Below are 14,758 nucleotides of genomic sequence, written 5' to 3' on the forward strand. Positions count from 1 at the left end.
GGCAGCCTGTTCTCCCAGCACAGCCAGAAAACTGACTGCACTGGGATGGTTGTTCTCTCGTGCCTAGAACGGTCAGTTCACAGATAGGAAGCAATACAAAAATGACTTTTTTAATACAAATTTGAAATGCTGGGATAACATTCTTTAACATAATTGTCTGTCCCATGTGTACCTTTCTTATATTTCTGACATTTTTTTAGTTGTAGATAGAGCAGAGAAGCCGTTCAGGTTATTATTTGCGGTTTTTGTACCATTAGGTAAACCCCCTTTACTTCTTGTGCCAGAGGTGCAACAGGAAGTTAAGAGGAAATTTCCTAAAGTGAGGACAATTCTTCTTTAACTGACTCCCTCAGGCTTTGTAGCAAACACCTGCTGGTCACCTAACAAAATCTAAATGGAGGTTCCCTGCAATTGAAATGGTATTCTACTCACCTTTACATCAGCTCAAGCCTCCTACGCTTTCTCTTTTCCAGTACTGCAGGCTCCATCAGATTATTCAACATTTGACAGTTTCCTTTGTCTGAACCCCCCACCACATGCTGTGGTTCAATACTCCGACCTCTATGTCACTGCTGAGTCCTGTAGGGATATTGGGGTTGGAGGATGGAACATGGGTATCCAACACCCCAAGAAGTGTTCTATTCTGAAAAGTCTAATGGAAGCTGCAGAGCTGGAAGAGAGGAGGGGTAGGAGACACAGGCCTCCTGGGTGGTTAGTAGAATAGCTTTTATATTGCAGGAAACCGCCATGTGTCTTTTTTTCTCTAGGCTACTGATGGGGGTCCCATTATGGTGCTTGTTTTACGTTACTGTGTTTGCCCAATGCTCTGATCCAAAGCAGTAGAGCCATAAAAATTCTATGAGAATAGTTGGGCTTGACCTGGACGATTGGCCCCTTAGGCTCATTTTAGGAAGTTAGGTGGGAGTTTTCACGTTTCTATGTACTTGGAAGAATCAGGCTTTGGTAGCAGATAGAGGACATGGAGTAGCATTGTAAAAAGGTAAGAAAAGGCACTCTAGAGTACCAAGTACTGTATAGTTTAAGAAAAAAATATATTTAATAGATTTTACCCAAAATAGGTCAAAATCGCTGTTATTAAAATGTGCCACTTTATGCAATAGCTACAGACTAGTGATAGAAGTCTAGATTTTTAGGTGTGGATTCCAGAGGCATGATCCCTCAGTCATAGTTCTTTGATCCAAGTATAGTTTTAGTTTAAAAAAACAATACATTTTTTATATAGGTCTTATAAAATATGTAGGTAAAACTACCGTTATTTAAAGGGTCACTCCACACAATAGCTGTAGTCTGATATAGTCCTGGATTTTCATTTAATCTCTTGTGGGCTCCAGAGGCATGATCCATCATTCATAGTTCTTGACTGTTCCAAGTATAGTTTAGTTTGAGAAAACAATACATTTTTATATATCAAGCGTGCATATTGTACTCAATGCCTTCATTCCCTTGTCTTCCTGTAAGTAGACATCTTGAGGGGAGAGGGGCTTGTTGTGTATTCTTTTGGTTTTATTTCCATTAAAGTTTGCGGAATTACACTATTTGCCCCCACTCTGTTCATTTACATGCTTTCTTGAATGGAGTGCCGTATGAAGGACATTTATTAACCACTTAAGCCCCGGAGGATTTGGCTGCTAAACGACCAGAGGGTATTTTGCGATTCGGCACTGCGTGACTTTAACGGACAATTGCGCGGTCGTGCGACGCTGTACCTAAACGAATTTGGCGTCCTTTTTTTCCCACAAACAGAGCTTTCTTTTGGCGGTATTTGATCACCTGTGCGATTTTTTGATCACGCGCTATAAACAAAAAAAGAGCGTAAATTTTGCAAAAATAGCAATATTTTTCCCTTTTTTTTATATGAAATTCCCCCAAAAAAAAATGTAAAAATCAAAATTTTTAATATTTTCGGCCAATTTGTTTTATGCTACCTATGTTTGGTAAAAAAAATCGCAAAAAGCGTATTTTGATTGGTTTGCGCAAAAGTTATTGCGTTTACTAACAAAGGGAAAGATTTTTGTCATTTTTGTTGTTTTTTTTTTTAACGCGTAATTGCGGCGGAAAGATCGGACCCTAGGGGCGTGATTCTAACTGTGATTGGCTGTGGCTTCAACTGTATGCAGAGTGATCAATGGATCTACATAGTAGATCCATGTGATCAGCTCTCATACAGAGAGGAGAATGACAGGCAGCTTGTTTACACAAGCTGCCTGACTTTCTCCCTCTCCCCCGCCGATCGCAGAGTGGCCGGCGGCGATCGGGTCCGCCGGTCACACGCGCGGGGGGGTCCGTGACCACGCGGGAGCGGGAGCGCGCCTCCGGCGGCGCGCGCTCGCTCCCTAAACCCTCACAGGCGAGCGACGTAGACCTACGTCACTTTGCCTGTGAGGGGCTGACCGCCGCCGTAGATAGTCGTGCGGCGGTCGGCAAGTGGTTAATATATGGAACCTCGATCCTAAAGTCCGGAATTCTATGCTCGTTGATTGGTTGATCCTTTGAGGGAGTTGTTTTGACCGATCGTCTGGTGAGTTTCCGGAGAAAGGGGGGAGCACCGGTTGTGGTGGAAGTTTGGTGGATAAGAAAAGATCTCTCACAGCCTTTCCCTATATTATGGACTGAGTCCTATTTGGAACTTACTGGCATATGAATTTCAGACTTTATATATCAGTTGTTGATATAAGAGTTATCCCAAACTGTCATCAGTAGCTTATGTACAATAGCGCTGCTTGTGTTGTAGATATATTTATTTCTTTTAGATTTTCTATTACACCTTTTCAATATTTGGTTCATTATAGCAGCTGCTCAGACCACTTGACAGGGTCTTTATATGTATATAGAGTTGATATCTCGGTATATTTAGAGCGCGGGGTGAGTGGGTGTGTTTGTTGCAGGTTTTCCTTTGGTGTGCATATACTTCACTCTTTTTTTTCTACATTTTTATATATGCCCTATAAAATATGTAGGTAAAAGCACTGGTATTTAAAGGGCCACTCCACACAATAGCTGTAGTCTGTTGATATAATTCTGGATTTTTATTTAATCTCCTGTGGACTCCAGAGACATGATCCCTCAATCGCTGTTATCTAAAGGGCCACTCTACACAATAGCTGTAGTCTGTTGATATAATTCGGGATTTTTATTTAATCTTCTGTGGACAGAGACATGATTCCTCAATCGCTGTTATCTAAAGGGCCACTCCACACAATAGCTGTAGTCTGGTGATACGAGTCTGTTTTTTTAATCTCTTGTGGACTTAAAAGGCATTGATCCCTCAATCATAGTTCTTGACTATCTGGATTTTTAATTAATCTCTTGTGGACTGAGACATGATCCCTTAACCATAGTTCTTGACTTTCCCAAGTATAGTTTTAGTTTAAGAAAACAATAGATTTTTTTAAATATGCCTTATGAAAAATGTAGGTAAAATCACTGTTATCTAAAGGACCACTCTATACATCAGCTGTAGTCTGGTGATACGAGTCTGTTTTTTTTTTTTAAATCTCTTGTGGACTTCAAAAGGCATGATCCCTCAATCTTAGTTCTTGACTATTCCAAGTATAGTTTTAGTTTAAGAAAACAATACATTTCTATATGTGTTTTATAAAATATGTAGGTAAAAGCACTGTCATTTAAAGGGCCACTCCACCCAATAGCTGTAGTCTGTTAAAATGAGTCTGGATTCTTATTTAATCTCTTGTAGACCCGCGGGCCATGATCCCTCAATCATAGTTCTTGACTTTCCCAAGTATAGTTTTAGTTTAAGAAAAACAATATATTTCTCATATATGTCCTATAAAATATGTAGGTAAAAGCACTGTTATTTAAAGGGCCACTCCACCCAATAGCTGTAGTCTGTTAAAATGAGTCTGGATTCTTATTTAATCTCTTGTAGACCCGCGGGCCATGATCCCTCAATCATAGTTCTCGACTTTCCCAAGTATCGTTTTAGTTTAAGAAAAACAATAGATTTCTCATATATGTCCTATAAAATATGTAGGTAAAAGCACTGTTATTTAAAGGGCCACTCTACACAATAGCTGAAGGCTGTTGATATAATTCTGGATTTCTGTGGACTCCAAAGGCATGATCCCACAATCTTAGTTCTTGACTATTCCAAGTATAGTTTTAGTTTAAGAAAACAATACATTTTTATATGTGTTTTATAAAATATGTAGGTAAAAGCACTGTCATTTAAAGGGCCACTCCCCATAATAGCTGAAGTATGTTAATATGAGTTTGGATTCTTATTTAATCTCTTGTGGACTCGCGGGCCATGATCCCTCAATCATAGTTCTTGACTTTCCCCAAGAATAGTTTTAGTTTAAGAAAAACAATAGATTTTTCATATATGTCCTATAAAATATGTAGGTAAAAGCACTGTTATTTAAAGGACCACTCTACACAATAGCTGTAGGCTGTTCATAAAATTCTGGATTTCTGTGGACTCCAAAGGCATGATCCCTCAATCTTAGTTCTTGACTTTCCCAAGTATAGTTTATATACACATATTATATATATATATATATATATATATATATATATATATATATATATATATATATATACATATACACACATACATATACATACATACATACATACATACAGGGGTGTCCAAACTACGGCCCTCCAGCTAGTCAGGAACTACAATTCCCATCATTCCTAGTTATGTCTGTGAATGTCAGATATTTACAATGCCTCATGGGATGTGTAGTTCCGCAACAGCTGGAGGGCCATAGTTTGGACACCCCTGTCATATATATATATATATATATATATAAAAACACGATTATCTAAAGGGCCACTCCTCACAACAGCTGTAGTCTGGTGATAAGAGCTTGAATTTTTTTTAATCTCTTGTGGACTTTAAAGTCATAATCCTTCAATCACAGCTCTTGAATGTTCCCGTTCCCACCTTGGAGTCCCAGCTTTCCTGCTACACCTGGAATATTCCCACACTCTGCTGCATTCATTATAAAATAAATGAAAAATCCAACAAAAGGAGAGGGATACACTTGTTATGGGCACAATAATTAAAGTGCAGTCCTGGGAACCAGGTATAAATGCAGTTCTGTGGCCCAGTGTATATTTAACTACATTGTAATCTCATGCAACATATAATTGCCATAAAAATTAAAGTAATTCCCTAAAACAAACATTAACACATGAAATAAAACTAGCTATTTCAACAAGTCAGCAAATATATGTACCATAAGAGCTACTGTGCTATACATCATAGATGTACATTTAATGAAAGTGTCAGCTGGAACGACTGATAAAGGTTGAATGTTGACTCCACCATGTACTTTGTATACCAGACCCTACTCAAGTACGGCCACCTGTTCCTACCGCCTTGTCCTACTCTCCCACACTGTGCTGTAATTAATAATAATCCAACAAGAAAAAACTAACCTTTAAATCAAAGAGAACATGCACTGTAATTATAATAGGGCATTAGAAAGCCCAAGCCTTAAATGGCACAGTATCAGTTATCTGAGAAGGCCCTTTGATGTGGATATCTCAGCTTGAATACTCACCGATGGATCTCGCCAAACTTCTTTTAGTTGGAGCATTGTGCAAGAAGGGAACCAACCAACCAAGGGCTGACAGGTCAGGGGTCCTGATGGTTGCTGCTACTGAAACACAACGAATCCCTTTGCTAAGCCGGGATAGCTAATGCGAGAATGCTGACATTGGATCACAACAGGAAAATCTGCGTTACAATGCCAGGAAAGCCAGCTCCACCCAATCACCTCCGCCAAAAGTTCTAGCAGCCTCACATCAGCTAAAGATAGAGAGAGGCCTTTTCTCCCGTAGGGCTGCTGAAACAGAATGAAAGGCAAGCACAGGATAAGCTTCTTTCAGGACATCTCTAACCTGTTTGCGGGCGAGATCTAGTAATGGAGAAGTAGGATAAGCTCAGCTTTCTCTGTAATTAATCCATAGCTGAATGATACTCCACAGTTCCACATGAATGCAGCAGGAAGCCAACCTGCCATTGGCACAATACTGTATTAGGAAATGCAGGTCTAGCAATGTCCGCACACACATACACACACGTAATTAAAAAAGTTCTAAGTAATAATGGTATAATGTGGTTAGCTGCAATAGAAAATAAATGTGTAGTCTGTCAACATTTACCTCTTAAAGCTAATAAACTCCAGGCAATTATAAAAAAAAAACACATATCAAAGCAGCTACAGTATCTCACAAAAGTGAGTACACCCCTCACATTTTTGTAAATATTTTATTATATCTTTTAATACAACACTGAAGAAATTACAGTTTGCTACAATGTAAAGTAGTGAGTGTACAGCTTGTATAACATTGTAAATTTGCTGTCCCCTCAAAATAACTCAACACACAGCTATTAGTGCCCATTCACACTACCGCGACTTGTCAGGCGACTGGTCAGCCTGACCAGTCGCGGTCCATGCACTGCTACGGGAACCGTTCTAATAGGAGCGACTCAAGTCACTCCGACTTAGAAAGTAGTTCCTGTACTACTTCAGGGGCGACATCGGAGCGACTGGCATTGGCATTCATTATATGAAGTCCGTGCAAGTCGTGCCGAAGTCGTGGTGCACGCGACTTCACAGGTCGCCCCCCGAAGTCGTGCCGCGTTAGTGTGAACCGGCACTTAATGTCTAAACCGCTGGCAACAAAAGTGACAATGTCCAAATTAGGCCCAAAGAATCAATATTTTCTGTGGCCACCATTATTTTCCAGCACTACCTTAAAGCGGTTGTAAACCCTATTAAAAAAAAAAAAAAACCTGCAAGACAAAGGCATAATGAGCTAGTATGCATCGCATACTAGCCCATTATGTTTAACTTACCTTAAAACGAAGCCCCGACACGGACCCCCGGACATCGATGCGGGCGCTGCCATGATCCCTCGTCGTCTCATCCGGGTTCGGCGGCTCCGGCGCGCTGATTGGCCGAAAGAGACGGCTCCAGCGCGCTGATTGGCCGGAGCCGCGATGACGTCACTCCCGCGCATGCGCGCGGGAGTGATTTTTCCGGCAAGCTCCCGGCAAGTTAATTGAAGGTCCCCCCGGACCTTCAGAGCGAATGCGCCGCTCGCGCGAGCGGCTGCATGCACTGTAAATATCTCCTAAACCGTGCCGGTTTAGGAGATATTATTTGTACCTACAGGTAAGCCTTATTATAGGCTTACCTGTAGGTAAAAGTGTCAAAAAGCGGGATACAACCGCTTTAACCCTCTTGAGCATGGAGTTCACCAGAGTTTCACAGGTTGCCACTGGAGTCCTCTTCCACTCCTCCATGACAACATCATGGAGCTGGTGGATGTTAGAGACCTTGCACTCCTCCACCTTCCGTTTGAGGATGTCCTACCGATGCTCAATAGGGTTTAGGCCTGGAGACATGCTTGGCCAGTCCATCACCTTTACCCTCAGCTTCTTTAGCAAGAAAGATTTTTACAAGAAAAATCAGAAAATAATGATCATAAACAATAAACAAAAAATCCTTTGTCGTATGAGAATTTTCATACATCGGTTTTGATTTGCTGTGAAACAAGGATGAAAATCGGACGATTATTCACCTGATTTTCTTATAGTGTGTACCCTACTTTAGGGCCCACTAATACTACTGCACTGCCATTTGTGTACTGAGTAAAAAGAGAAGAAGTATGGAATTTTTATTTTGTAATCATAATTACCTAGGTGGATGCAGCATCGGCCTGATGCTGCATCTGTCCCACACAGCCTGTAAGGCTGAGAATCGAGCAATCAAACACCGCAGATCGCTCAGTTCTCAGTGCTCTCTGCGCAGAGTGCTGGTGACTGTCAGTCAGCAGCTCTCTGCTCTGACTCCTCCTTGCTCACTGGAACACTGGGCTGTGGAGGGGGCGGGAGCGGCCAGCTCAGGCTCTCAGCAGCTTGCCGAGAGGCTGAGCTAGGTGGCGATTCAGGCATGTGGGCGGATCCCGATCATATGGTCACGAACTTTCCCGGGCCTGGACCGGCTCTGTGATGTCAGCCGACAGTGGGCTTCAGCCCGCTGTCTGCTGAAAACAGGTCACAAGAGTGTAGAATGATCCACAGGAGAAGTACAGCCAAGCAAGCTTTGGCTTAACTTCTCCTTTAAGGCAGTCTTTGTACCAAAACACATCAAAAAGGGTGCGTGTAGATTTTTGGTAGCACACTGTACTGCAACCTACATCACTGCGCAGAACCACATGGTAATCAGCAAGCTACATTGGGGGTGCCAGTCAGAGTGTTTTAATGCGTGTCACAAAAATGAGTGCATAACCACAGTGCTAAATTGTAATGGGCCTTGCATTTACTGAAACAGAAAAAAATCTGATCTCCTGGCATTTCTGACCACAGACACGGCTAAATAAGTATGAAAAATAAGAATCAGTAAATGTAGTGTACTTTAAACCTCCCAACCCCTCCACACTTTTAAAGCAAATTGTTCTGCAGACAATTTAGGCTGGCCATAGACGCTTCGAATCTTGGTTGGTTTAGCAGGAACCAGCTGAGATTAGAACCGTATGTGGGCAGGCTGATTGTACCAGGTTGATTGATCCATCAACTTGGGTATCTTCAGCCTGCCGGATTCATTTGTGTTTATCGCTAGCGTCTGCCATAGCCGCTAACAATAATTACTGTCTTCTCCTGGCGAGGACGGCTTCCCCCGCCTGCAACCACATGGGTTTATTCATTTCAACAGCCAGAATTAAATAATATTCTGGCCAATTAAATAAATAAACGCCCAAACAGCAAACGCTGCTAAACTGGTTTGAAAAAATGCAACTTAGGTGAGTTTTTAACGCTGATTTTCTCCTGTCAGGAGAAAATGAGTTTTACAATAAACCAGTGTGCATGAGGCTTATAGTATGTGTGGCTCATTGTTGATCTTTCAGGGATTCTGTTGAGGCATTGGGGGAGCTCTTAGACCCAATCAAATCCTGTTTTTTTTAAATTGACCAATTTATTCCAACACCATTTTTTTTTTTTTGTATACAGGCACCCGAATCAGTGAGTTTGAGGACAACACATTACTTGTCGAATCCAAAAGACTTCAAAATAATAATAATAATAATAATAATCTTTTTTTTCCTTTTACTTGTTCAAAAAAGGAGCTTCTGTCAAATATCTGTACACATACGCTGCACGGCTTTACTACTTTCAAACAGCCCAGTGACGTTGCCCAACATTGTTGAAATTCTTAGGCAATACAATTTCAGCCCATCCAGGTCCTGTGTTTGCAAATCACTCAAGAAGAAGTGGGCATGTTTGACCCTGGACAGGCATTGGCACTTTCCCACGATGAATAATGGATCTATAAAATACTTGAAGTTCCATGAACTCTTCTTTTGGTGCTAGTTTCTCTTTTTTCTATAATTATATTTACATGGTGCCCACTGTACCACGGGGGGACAAGAACGGCAAAGTCTATCACTTCTTTATACTGTGGATTTTAGTACTACTTTTTTTGCATGTTTTGGATCACCACATATGACCATTCAATGATTTCCAAAAGTTCACATCTATAGGGTATATTGAGCTGAGTGGTTAACTAAGGCAGGCCATAGACCAGGGATCCTCAAACTACGACCCTCCAGCTGTTGCAGAACTACACATCCCATGAGGCATTGTAAAACTCTGACATTCACAGACATGACTAGGCATGATGGGAATTGTAGTTCCTGAACAACTGGAGGGCCATAGTTTGAAGATCCCTGCCATAGACGGTGCAAACTTCTTCCCTGCAACCTGTGGATATTCGCACAATTTCCCTCCTGCCGAGCGAATTTCACAGACTGGTTGTACCCAAGTTGATCAGTTGATCAACTTGGTATATTGAGCCTGTCCATTAATGGTTCCAATCTCAGCTGGTTCCTGCTAAACCGGCCGAGATTCGAACCGTCTATGGTCAGCCAAATGCTGGCCTTACAAGTATAGAATTTCAGCTGTTTGCAGACTGAAAGATTATTCGTCGGTCGAAAGCAAATTGTCCACTAACTGACAGAATAAACTTGTCTACATGAAAGTTTCCATGATCGTAGTGATCATTCGATCACAATAAAAAAACATATATAAATTGTACAAGACAAATAATTCTTTGCATTTAGATTATAACATACATGCATACACTTTAGTTGAAATGGGAAAAGTTTTCGCTTCAAAAGTTTTCCATCAAAATTAGCCAGGCCCACGGTCAAAATCGGCGGTAAAGTTGGGTCCACTAACGATCTTTCCAAAAACTACCAGTTTCGGACGGAATTCTATAGGTGTATGGCCAGCATTAGGCTGGCTTTTTTTTTTTTTTAATCTGACAGTGGACTATTACATTCCTATTATCCATATACAGAAAGAGAGGGGATAATGTAAATTAAATAGTGTGTGTTTAGTAATACTTTCAAGCCCCGAAAGCCCTCCAAAAGTGTCAATGCAAATACAGACTTTTCCACAGTCTGTATTTGCAAAGCTAAAGATATCTCCATCTTCCACATAACACTAGCAGGGTTTAACCGCTTGCCGACCGCCGCAAGTAGATTTACTGCGGCGGTCAGCCCCTGCCAGGCAGAGTGACGTTAATTAACGTCACTAGCCTGGGAGGGTCTGGGGAGCGAGCGCGCGCCCGCGGAGGCGCGCTCCCGCTCCCGCGCGGTCACGGACCCCCCCGCGCGTGTGACCAGCGGACCCGATGTCCGCCGGCCACTCAGCGATCGTCGGGGGAGAGGGAGAATGTCAGGCAGCTTGTGTAAACAAGCTGCCTGTCATTCTCCTCGCTGTAAAGACACTGATCACTCGGATCTAGTATGTAGATCCGTTGATCAGTGTCCTTACAGCTAGAGCCACAGCCAATCACAGTAGAAACCACGCCCCTAGGGACACACACAGCCCCTCCCTCCCAAATAAAGTTAACCCCTTCACTGCCAGTGTATTTTTACAGTAACAGTGCAAGTGTCAAAAATGTCAGTCAAGGGTCCGATCTGTCCGCCGCAATGTCGCAGTACCGCAAAAAAAATTGCAGATCGCCGCCATTACGCGTTAAAAAAAAACAGCAAAAATGACAAAAATCTTTCCCTTAGTTAGTAAACGCGATAACTTTTGCGCAAACCAATCAAAATACGCTTTTTGCGATTTTTTTTACCAAACATAGGTAGGATAAAACAAATTGGCCAAAAATTTAAAAAAATTTTGATTTTTACATTTTTTTTGGGGGAATTTCATATAAAAAAATGTGAAAAATATTGTTATTTTTGCAAAATTGTCGCTCTTTTTTTGTTTATAGCGCGTGATCAAAAAATCGCACAGGTGATCAAATACCACCAAAAGAAAGCTCTGTTTGTGGGAAAAAAAGGACGTCAAATTCGTTTAGGTACAGCGTCGCACAAACGCGCAATTGTCCGTTAAAGTCACGCAGTGCCGAATCGCAAAATACCCCCTGGTCTTTTAGCAGGAAAATCCTCCGGGGCTTAAGTGGTTAAATTAGGTTGCTCAGCCACCAGACACTGCATTTGGAATGTGCCTAAAGGCTTGTTCGTACACACTATAGAAAATCGGGCGAACATTTTCGTCCAAAGAATTTTCGTATGATTTTCGTATAGTGTGTACAGAACTTTCTACAGATGATTCAGAATTTTCGTACAAAAATTTGTGAAGGGACAAACTCCAATATGTTTCGCGTACGGGAAAAAATGAACTATTTTCGTTTAATGTGTACCGTTTTCGTACGATTTTTGTACAAGAAAAATCAGAAAAGAAAGACTGCGCATGATCAGAAACAATAAACAACAAAAAAAACTTTGGCGTATGAGAATTTTCGTAAGAATTTTCGTTCATCAGTTCCGATTTGCTGGGAAACAACGAGGAAAATCGGACAATGATTCGCCCGATTTTCTTATAGTGTGTACCCCACTTTACCTAAAGTCAAGACTATTCAGGGGTGTTCCTAAATGTACTGGAGGGTCAAAACTAAAAGAGTATGTTCTGGCAGCTTATACAGTCCGCTATCCTTTAAAGCTGTTAGTTCAATTGCTTTAGTCCTCATACACACGAGGCATTTGAAAAATTGAGCTGCAAAGCCAGTTCTGACGCCAGGAAAAAGCAGCTGTTAAATCGCACTTTTAGAAGCGTTGTGCATTGGCGTTTATGCACGTTTAGCCACATTTAGCAGTGTTAGCGTTTAGCAACCTTTCACTGCCCTATTCTACAGCAAAAATGCTTGACGCAGCTTAACACTGTATACAGCATTAACGAGTGTTTAGCCGCGTTTAGGCGCGTCAGGTGTTTTTACAGCCTAACGCTGCTGCTCCAGAACTTGCTGGCCCTGGGTTTTTTTTTCTACAGCTTGAAAACGCCTATGCCACTTACAGCTCCTAAAAACCTGTGTGCCTATGGACACAAAGAATAACATGAAGAGGCGTTTTAAGGCCCCTTTCACACAGGCGAACCGTTCAGATACACCTGTCAGTTTTTTTGGCGGATCTGAAAGGTCACCCCATGCATCTCTATGGGGCATCGGATGTCAGCGGAGACATGTCCGCTGACATCCGATCCAATCCGATCCGTCAAATCTGGACGGATGGAAACCCTATTTTCCATCCGTCCAGCGGATCGGTTTGGATGAGAACGGACAGACGATCAGTTCCCATCTGATTCCCCCATAGAGATGCATGGGGACCTGACAGCTGTGGCTCCGCACACAGCATGGAGACAGCTGTCATCCTCGGCGGATCGATCCCCCGCTGAGAAAAACGGAGTCCACCGACGGACTCCGTGTGTGAAAGGGCCCTTAAGCTGTAAAAAAAAAAAAAAAAAGCCTGACACTGCTAAAAGTGGCTGTAAAAACATCCTATGTGTTTGAGGCCTTAAGCCTCATACACACGCGTCGAAAATCGGCAGGGAATTTTCGTCCGACGACCGATCTGCCGATTTTCGGCTTGTTAGTATGATGCTTCCGACAACCGACTCTGACTTTTCGGCCGAAAAAAATCTGGTGTGCAGGCTATAAAATATTTGTCCACCGTCAAAACACGGCCGATTTTCGTGCTGTCAGTACAGATTTTGACAGGGAAACATCTAATGAGCAAGTCTGGGCATGCTCAGAGAAGAAAGAACACAAAGAAAGCAAACCAACACATGACATTACTTCTGAAGTAGAATTTTGTCTGGCAAGAAAATTCGTGTGCAGTCTAGGCACATTCCAACCAACAAAACACCACTCTGGACAAAAGACGGACGATCTGTCGGCCGATAATCGTTGCGTGTGTACTAGGCTTTAGGCCCTGCTCACACCGAAGCATTTTTCAGCTCGTAAAACGATCATCTCTGAAGTCGCAAAACGCCCAACAAGCAAAATCCCATTCATTTCAATAGCCCCCTGTTCACATATGAGCGTTTTGTCGCCTGAAGCAAAATGCCTGAAGCTCAAAAAAGTACATGAGCTTCTTTTTTGGCAGAATACAGGTGTTTTTGTTAGATCTCAATACCTGCCTCGTCTAAACACCTGCAAAAAACGCCTGAAAATCGCCCAAAAAATATACGCTTAGATGTGAATGGAGCCTAAATGTTTCCAAGGGCTTTCTTGACATTTATCTAAGCAGAATCGCAGATAATTACATTTTGCCAAGGATTGGTAAACTAATAATCACAAGAAATTGAGCTGCATTTCAACACAAATGGTTAAAGACTAACACTACCCCTTTAAGTGACTGGTTATTGTATGGTCCCAACTGCTCCCAATTCTCTCTTTGTATCACATGCTTGGTTCAGTGAAAGAGGAGATCAGGCCCATACAAACACGTACAAAGAGGGCAGAGAGGAATCCTATGAACTGAATGGATATGAAACAGAAAAGTCTGGATCAGATGTTACAGCACAATGCCTTCTTCTCAAAGGGGGTGGCACGTCCAGGAAAAGTGCTGCCACTGCCAGCCAGCAAAAAAATACCGTAACATCCCGCAAGAGCCAAGGATAATATTGTTTCCTGTGCAGCACTGTAATACTCCTGGTAGAAGAATGGTTGGTAGGTCACAGAATTGTTCATTCAGGGAAGGTAGGTCACACCATATGGCCAGTAAATCTCACGGCGGGAGAAAAAGCCTCTAGCCCTGCCAATAAGGTTTCCTTTATAATGAGAACTGCAAAGTCAAACTATGTCCGAGGGAGCCACACTGCATTCCGGAGGTAGTGGGGGGCTTAACGTGTGTGTGGTGTGTGTGTGCAAAATGTGCACACAGAGTGATACAATTTGAACTGCAATAGCACATTAAACATGCATAGTTTATTCACTGATGTATTCCTATAGCACAAAAATGGTGTGCAGTATTTGACAGAGGTTGTAGACCAGCCTTTCTTCCTTAACCACTTCTGAACCAGAAAATCTTCCCCCTTAAAGAGGTTGTAAACCTCCGAATTAAAAAAAAAAAAAAAAACAAACACCTGAAAGAAAAACAAATAATGAGCAAGTATGCATCGCATACTAGCTCATTATGAAATACTTACCTAAGAACGAAGCCCCGCAGTGCCGACCGCTTACCTGTCCATGGGCGACATGTTCTGTCGCCCTTCTTCTGGGTTTGCGGCATCCGGCCATCTGATTGTCTGGGGCCGCGATGACGTCACTCCCGCGCATGCGCACAGGAGCCAACGGTAACGGCACGGGGCTCTGAAGAAACGGCATGAGCGGCCGTTCCTTCAGAGCGCATGCGCCAGTGATGTCACTGGCTGCATGCAAGGTAAATATCTCCTAAACGGTACATG

At 42.3% G+C, this 14,758-nt stretch overlaps 1 protein-coding gene across 4 annotated transcripts in view; it reads right to left on the reverse strand.

Moving 5' to 3' along the window:
- MID1 (midline 1) overlaps positions 1–14,758 on the reverse strand; it is a 726,570-nt gene that overhangs the window by 194,417 nt on the left and 517,395 nt on the right. Inside the window, exon 1 of one of the 4 annotated variants that reach the window (XM_082245437.1) lies at positions 5,553–5,874. The exons of the other annotated variants lie outside the window; for them this stretch is intronic. The gene's annotated coding sequence lies outside the window, so the exon portion shown is untranslated. Of the gene's footprint in view, positions 1–5,552; positions 5,875–14,758 lie in introns of those variants that run through there. 4 annotated transcript variants of the gene reach the window in all.

Source organism: Pelophylax lessonae (genome assembly GCF_965119305.1).
Source record: "Pelophylax lessonae genome assembly, chromosome: 2".
In the NCBI taxonomy this organism is placed as follows: domain Eukaryota; kingdom Metazoa; phylum Chordata; class Amphibia; order Anura; family Ranidae; genus Pelophylax; species Pelophylax lessonae.